Source organism: Anabrus simplex, chromosome 2 (assembly GCF_040414725.1).
Source record: "Anabrus simplex isolate iqAnaSimp1 chromosome 2, ASM4041472v1, whole genome shotgun sequence".
Classification (NCBI taxonomy): domain Eukaryota; kingdom Metazoa; phylum Arthropoda; class Insecta; order Orthoptera; family Tettigoniidae; genus Anabrus; species Anabrus simplex.
This window is the reverse complement of record NC_090266.1, coordinates 1,121,165,784-1,121,173,690: the sequence shown is the minus strand read 5'-3', so window position 1 is coordinate 1,121,173,690 and position 7,907 is coordinate 1,121,165,784. Positions and strand designations below refer to the sequence as shown.

Genomic DNA, 7,907 nt, shown 5'->3' with positions numbered 1-7,907 from the left:
AGGGATCCGTCACTTCGAAGAATGAAGTAACGGATAAAAACTTTCAAGGGCAACGAATTGCATGAAAATGGAAGGCTCCCTAGGCCCCGAATGCTGCAATACCATCGGGGCTGGGAGAAAAACAAGACTTCGCTAAGGGTGGTCAGACAGAATAGAAGAAAGTGAGGAGTCTGGCACAAGTAAGGGTCCCTTTTTAGTCGCCTCTTACGACAGGTGGCCGATACCGTGGGTGTATTTTTCATCTACGTCCCCCACCCACGGGTGTAGTTGAAAGAGACGAGTCTAGCAAATGTACACTGTGTCTCCTCATGCTGAACGTGGTGAAGAAGCTCTTGGCATCGCAAGTGATGCTGCACCCAGATAATACTATTCTGGTGGTTTTGATCATAGTTTTAATAGCAACCATCCTCGGTTAATACTAATAATAGATGAATAGGAAGAGGAAAAAATCCCTCGTAGAAATGCTGTTGGGGTACAACTGGTTTCGTACCCCTTCATCTGTCTTGAGAATAGATTTTTTGTTGTTTCTCATTTTCACTGCCAGGGCAATGTCATGATAATTTCCATTCATTTGCAACTTTCTTCCATCTTCTCACCAATTTCATTCACCACCATTCATTTCATCCTCAGAAGCTTCTCAAATGGTGTTGGCATCAGGAAGGGCATCCAGCCATAAAAACATGCCATGTTATTTCATTTACTTGATCCCAGGCACCATATCAGGACACAGGACTAGGGTGTAGATATTTTTATTCTGACATCTGTAATGAGACAGACAAAGTAATGCATAAGTTTGGCAATTCTTCTTTAATAATAAAAGATAAATTTCAATACAATATATCAAGTAAGTGAAATTACATCAGTCTTGGGACTGGTTTCAGCCACCTAGTGGCCATCTTCAGCCAAATAAAATTAAACAGATTATGTGATAACTAAAACATATGTATAACAGACAAAGACAATGTTGCAGGAATAATTATTACATTTCATAATATTTGTAATTTTATTTTGACTGAAGATTGCCACTAGGTGGCTGAAACTAGTTCCAAGACTGATTAATGTAACTTACATGTTATATTGCATTGAAAAGGTCAATTTATTTCTTATAATTGCACCTCAATATAGAACAAAAATGAAATTTATAGCTTATAACAATTATCCTTTAACTCAGTAACTATTTTGTTGAATGTTGAAAATGAGATTCTGCCTAGCCGAGAGTATCTCTTACATGTGTCTGTTCATACAGCAGAAAATACTGATAATGTTAGTTTGCAGCAGATTTGTTGAGGGTCAAATTACCAAGTTTATTCACAGAATGAAGTTACGATCCTTTAAATAATGACTATCATAATTAAATTTCAGATATCTGCCTTAAAAATAACCTTTCCAAAAAATTTCATGCTTAACTCACTCAGCGCCAAGCACACTGATCGACGTTTTAAAACTAGCACGCTGGTAGTGCCAAACACGTCGATTGACGTTTAAGTGCATATGTTCAAATAGTTGTTTGTAGCTCCCATAGATGTCACCCAAATCCAGTCTAACTTTCACAGATTGAAAATGAAGGATCAATGTATCAATCGATGAACATGCGAACCGTATCCCTTAGTAAAGTAACTTTCTGTTGACAACCAAACACGTGTTATCTTCACTTGTTGACTAACCGCGTGTTTGTTCTCTGTTAGTGTCTTTGTGCTTTTGTAAAATGTCCTGTAAATTGTACAAAAGTGCAGATGACTTGCAGGAAAGTGATAAAGCGATATACAGGGTATGTTAGAAGTAGTTTATACTGATTGTGAGTCAAAAAATTATTTAAAGCCTTGTGTGGAGGAAGGTGATAGCGATTCATCTGATAAAGTCGCAAGTGCTGAACATGATGAGGTAGGTCCAGCAATATTTAATGATTTATTTTCGGAGGATATAACTGCTGTTGATTCAGATAACTGGTCAGACACTCGGACACATGCCCAATTATTCGAGGAATGCAGGTATGAGTAAATTACGTAGTGATGAAAATTGCATCGCATACTTGATGTTGTTTTTCACGGCGGCATTTCTGTAATTTCTTGTAACAGAAACTAACCAATACACGGAACAATTTTTGAGCACAGTAGCAAGACCATTTACTAAATACTGCAGGTATGATAATTGGAGACCTGTTACCTTGGATGAAATGAAAAATATTTTAGGACTCCAGATGATGACCGGTATGATAAAAAAAAAGCCTAAGTTAGAAATGTATTGGACAACAAACATGTTTGCTACTCACATATTCAATGAAGTTATGCCTAGAAGTTGCTTGCAGCTCATTTTAAACATTGCTGAAGTTAACTTTAAATTTTCATGGTATTATATGTGCTACTTTTCTTTATATGCACTTTTATATGTAATTATGTCAAACCAGTTCACCTTCCTTGGAAATGTCTGGCACAGGGCAATTAAATTGCCTCAGAATGCTTGGCAGTGAATGTGTTAACAGATATATATCCTACCATTGTAAAAGACGAAGTTTGCCCAGAAAGAAAAGCATGATTATAAAATGTATCTTAAATGTAAAAGAATTAAACATTTATTTTTATCCAGAAATGTTGATTACCTCCATGAAATGAAATAAAGCAGATTCAATGTAGGGTATATCTGAGCATTGCCACTGCTGCAGGCAGTAGAATTCACTCTGGCAGAACTGCTGAAGTACCGGTACCTGTAAAGAATTTAATGACGAATTAACTCCAAGAAAATTAATGCTGAACAGGTATGACCAGTTAGAGACATTACAATAAAATTATTTTACAAAAATATATTATTACACAAATTCAAACACAACTTCATAGAAATAGAGGCACTTTTGATGAACTGTGCTAGGATTCGTACCAGGGGAGGATCCAGGGAGCACTTTTAGTGGGGTGGTTGGGGGGGGGACTTTGACCGTCAGCCCTAGGGGGTATGAAAATTTGGCAGGAAGAGAAGTTCGGAGTAATCCCAAAATATAATTAACTTTACCATTTGAATGTATTTGAAAAAGCTTCCAGACACAAGAAATTAAATGGATTAATTAGTCAATCAATATGTTTCATTTTCAAATAGAGGTATTAGCCTTAGTGACAAATTTCAAGTAAAATTATAACTGGAAGGCCCCAGCCACCAGGGGTCGGCATAGTGAGGTGACGCCGTGTAGGCAATCAGCATGTCAATTTCAAAGTTCCGTTTTACTCCGCCAAATTGCAAGTCTTTAATCAATTTTCACGAATAGACACCAAATACACCACCAGAGATCTTTAATATGCTGACATCGTACTACATAGAATGGACAGTTGTTTTTTTTTTTTTTTTGTAGCCTTAGCTACAAGACCGGAGCAGGTGTAACCAACCTCTATTAACACTTATCAGAGGGAAATCACTTCGAAAAATTAAACAAACAAACAAAGACAAGGGCCACAAAGGACGTGAAAGTGAAAGTCTCCTTGGCCTCGAATGCTCCAATACCGTTGGGATCAGAAAAGAACAAGAGTTGACCAAGGGAGACTATTACTGGACGCAGCTGCGAGTTGCCCAAATTGCTACAGGTATACATTGCCTGTATCCAGTAAACAAAGTGGAAAGGTGCGAAAACCATTGACACTGGTGAAGGGTACACGCTCTTGTACTACAGTATGTCACAACATCCTGCCAAAATAGTGTGGAAATTGTCGTCACCAAACGACTGTGAAATAACATCACCTTCGTAAAACGTACATACATTTGCTTGATTGACATCCAAGTTGTCACCGGGTCAACAATAGTACGCATCATCTCTTGTTACGTTCCATAGGTATGATGCCTATTAGAGGAACAAGATGGATTTTGGACAGAACTGGAATCATACATCAACTCAACTGACGTCAGTGAACATCTGCTAATTGATAGAGATCTCAACGGCCACGTTGACTACTCAATGGATGGTTTCAATTGATGGCATGGTAGATTCGGGTTTGGTGTAATAACGAAGCTGGTGAACATGCCATGGAATGAGGCTTGGAAAAAGTAAATGCATTCTTCAAGAAACGCATGTACAGCATTATCACGTGCAGCATAGGATTGGTCGTCGCAAGTCCCAAATGTCATCCACATCACGGACGAACACTGACATCTCCTTTAAAAACCCTACTTTAACACTGGTGTGAACAATTCACTGTCATTTGTAATGAGGATTTCCCACACCTAACTATTCCCACAGCCAATCAAGTACAGAGTGCAGTTCCACCCACCACGCCTGCCGAGGTTGCAGCTGCCATCCACGCAATGAAAAACAGCAAAGCAACTGAACCTGATTTCATCCCTGTTGAAGTTTTGAAGGAGATGGGAAATGTGGAAATGAATTTCTAGCAAAATTCTATAATAAATGCATTGAAGACAATGACATACCATCCACCTAGAAGACCAGTATCTAGAAAAGGAAGGGTGATGTTACTATCTGCGCCAACTACCGCCACTTCATCTCCTCTCCTCTGCCACACCAGGAAAATCTTTGAGCGGGTGACTGACACACCTAGAAGCAACAGTACTGTCTCATCAAATCAACGTGGCTTCCTTAAAGGCCGCAGAACAGATGCTACACATTCTATCCAGTTGCTGGCAGGGACGCACAGAGAGAAGAAAAGAATGGTCCATATGGCCTTTCTAGATTTAGAAAAAGGCACTTGACCGGGTTTTTCAAGAACTCATCTGGTGTCTGCTCCGTACGCATGTTGTCGAGTCTCAGAGAAATATGTCCGTTGTGTTCAGCTCCTCTACCACAAGTCTCTAAACTTTGTCCACTGTGCAGCTGGCGTCACAGCATCATTTGACATTCGAGTGGACGCTCATCCTGTGCATGGATACAGTAACCGCGGACCTGTAAACACCCCATCTACGGACACTTCTCCATGCATATGAAGTTATGGTGGATAGCGACTCATGAAAGATACTTAATGAATAGGTCATCGAGTTGAAAACAAGCAAATAACTTAATATGATAACAGTGGAAACTCCTGCTAGAAAGTGGTAACATTTGCAATAGCGCCACTTAAGACTAGAGTTGATGGCGGTTATAGTACTCAGTGCATCATGTGAGGCATACTATAATAAGTTTAAATTATGGAAATATTACTTGGAGTAGCTTCTACAGGAGAGATATGTTAATTAATTCAGCTCTTTGCCATAATGGAAGGTAGAATGTGCTGCTGTCACCCTACATCAATTACACTCTGCACGCAAGATTTCAAGTTAAAATACTTTTAGTTTTTTCTGCGCACATTATTCACAATGCCTTTATCTGTATGTATTCCTTGTACTTATTAGTGTTTTGCACAATTTACAAGAGTTAAAAATGTTCTTTTCAATCATGTGACAGAAAGACATATCTAAATTTATCTGCTACACGTCTTGGCCTTAGAAGATGAGAGAGCGACTACAGATTCTTTGGTTGCTTCCTAGACCTTCCCTATCCCATCGCCGCCATAAGACCTATTTGTGTCGGTGCGATGTAAAGCAAAATAGCGAAGCAATGTGAAAAACAGAACCAGAATATTTGGTATTAAGCTTACCTTAATGCAGTGGAGGGCACAATTCGCCGGCAGCCTTAAAGAACTACTGTATCTGGCCCACGCAACTCAAACCTTACGTCAGAAGTTGCTCAAATCTACAAAAGTTGTCTTACTACAATGCAACTTAACGGCGATATTGCTGTCGCTAATAAAACAACATTTACACACATCCGTATCACACAAAGGAAGGAAGCCAAACGCCACCAACCAACAGAGGTACCTAACAATGTAGGCCTGCTATTTGATATATGACGCGCGTGCGACCTGCGTGCGACTGCGCTCTACGTAACGTTAGCGTCTGACGGGACGTACGATGGCAGCACGGCCGCACCCTTACGGAGCATGCCGAAGATTTCCGAACGGCGTACTCCCGAAGATTTCCGAACGGCTTACTCTACGAAGAGAACCGAGCAGTGGCGATTTCGCGTTGACATTCCTTAAACTTCGGATCCGATAACAGCTTTAGGAAACGCTGTTGGGAAAATCGGTTTTGGCATGTTCTCAGAGCGTATGGGATTTAGATAGCTTATCAGCTCTCACGTAAACCTGAATTGTTACTGAAGTGCGATGTACTGCCCTGTCTGGTGGATGGCTCCACCAAGGGGGAAAGAACATGCAAAATCGGCAATAACTCCACACTTCCAGACGCTTTGACATTTTAGACGGCGACATACCAGAGACTACAGTACTGTACGCTGACATCACCTGTCGACGGGTCAATGAGAGACGTCCGCTCTCCTTTCATCTAAGTACAGCCGCAAGATTATTTCGGAAATAGGCAATTCCAATTTCCTATTTTCAGCAAAATAAGAAATAAAGCCACGAGGCATCATTATGCAGACTTTTTATTCGCTTTAAAAGACAAAGTCTCACTTGCTAAAATATATTTAGGGTTGTTAGTGCTACAACAATACAATCGTATTTAATAGCAATGATTTTTTCGGCTAGATTCCAGCTATTCGTAAGTTAGAGACCTCCAGAAAACCCGCTAGCCGCTAGCGTTGATTTTCACCCGCCAACTTAACATTAAAAGCCTCCAGATCCAGTGGGAAAACTGCCGAATTAACAACACTATTTGCTTTACGTCACACAGACACTGATATATTTTATGGCGATGATGGGATAGGAAAGGTCTAAGTGCGGGAAGGAAGCGACCGTGGCCTTAATTAAGTTACAGTTTTCCTTATATGAAAAATGGAAAACCACGGAAATGCATCTTAGGGGCTGCCGACAGTGGGGTTCGAACCCACTATCCCAACTACGTGACCCAGCCACTTGCTCGGTATATCTTAATTCTTCAGTGAATTGCAGCTTCATGGGGTTAACTACAAATGTATTATTATTATTATTATTATTATTATTATTATTATTATTATTATTATTATTATTATTATTATTAAGGCAGCATATTGACGGCTTATGTCTTGTGAATACAATTATTGTTACAAGCACTCAGTTCCACACAGGGGCGTAGCCATGGGGGGGGGGGCGAGGGTACTGGGGGTTAGAAACACCCCTCCCCGTGGAACTTTTACAAAAAGAAAATATATAGAAGCTGACAATAAACTAAATCAACGCTCAGAGACATAATTGTAGAACCACCAGATCTGTAATTCACTTATATCAGTGTCCTTGTAATGACAAGTCATCCTTGTACGTTCATTGTGTTTCACCATTATTTTGTAACTTCACCCATATTTCAATTTTATGTTCCAGCAAACGATTGCGGACTTCACGGGCTAGTTCCTTAAATTCCTATCGGGCTGAGTGGCTCAGACGGTTGAGGCGCTGGTCATTTCAGTTAATTCTTTCGTTTAATTTCTTTTATTATTAAGAAAAATATTTAGCGGAAACGGGCACAAAACGCCGTTCGACGCGGCACAGCGCCACAGCAAGTAGTGGAGCAGTGTGTAGCATGTACTGAGACGAAGGGTAGCAGGGGTATATTTTGACCAAGGTTACCCGCATTCGTCAGTCTTTCAGTCTCACTCAGTGAATGTTTCTGTTCAGTTCTATCTAGTGTGTTACTTTGTTACTGTGTAGCCAAATACTAAATTGTTTTTAATTGTATAATCGCGCCGTACTTCTATTTAATTGTAATACATGCGTAATTATTGTTCCTTCGGTAAAAATTTTATTGTATAGTTCTTTTGTTACCGCACCTAAGTTGGCAGACTGTTAACCTTTACGTCTCGATCGAAATTCGCTCAGAGAGCATCACAAACATTTTATAGCATTTTTTTCAATTTTGATGTCTACTTCCCCCCCCCCCCCCCTTCCATTAAAAATTCCCAATCGCCGCTACTGATTCCGATCACACTTTATGCAGGTTTTTGACTGGCAAAA

General features: G+C 39.9%; 1 long non-coding RNA gene across 1 annotated transcript; it reads right to left on the bottom strand.

The window, feature by feature from the left end:
- Positions 1–267: 267 nt before the first annotated feature.
- LOC136863333 (uncharacterized) lies at positions 268–5,819 on the bottom strand. The gene is made up of 3 exons (XR_010859202.2): positions 5,562–5,819; positions 2,597–2,701; positions 268–761 (listed from the first exon to the last, which is right to left on the bottom strand). It is a non-coding gene; the product is annotated as an uncharacterized lncRNA (long non-coding RNA).
- Between the last annotated feature and the right edge of the window lie 2,088 nt (positions 5,820–7,907).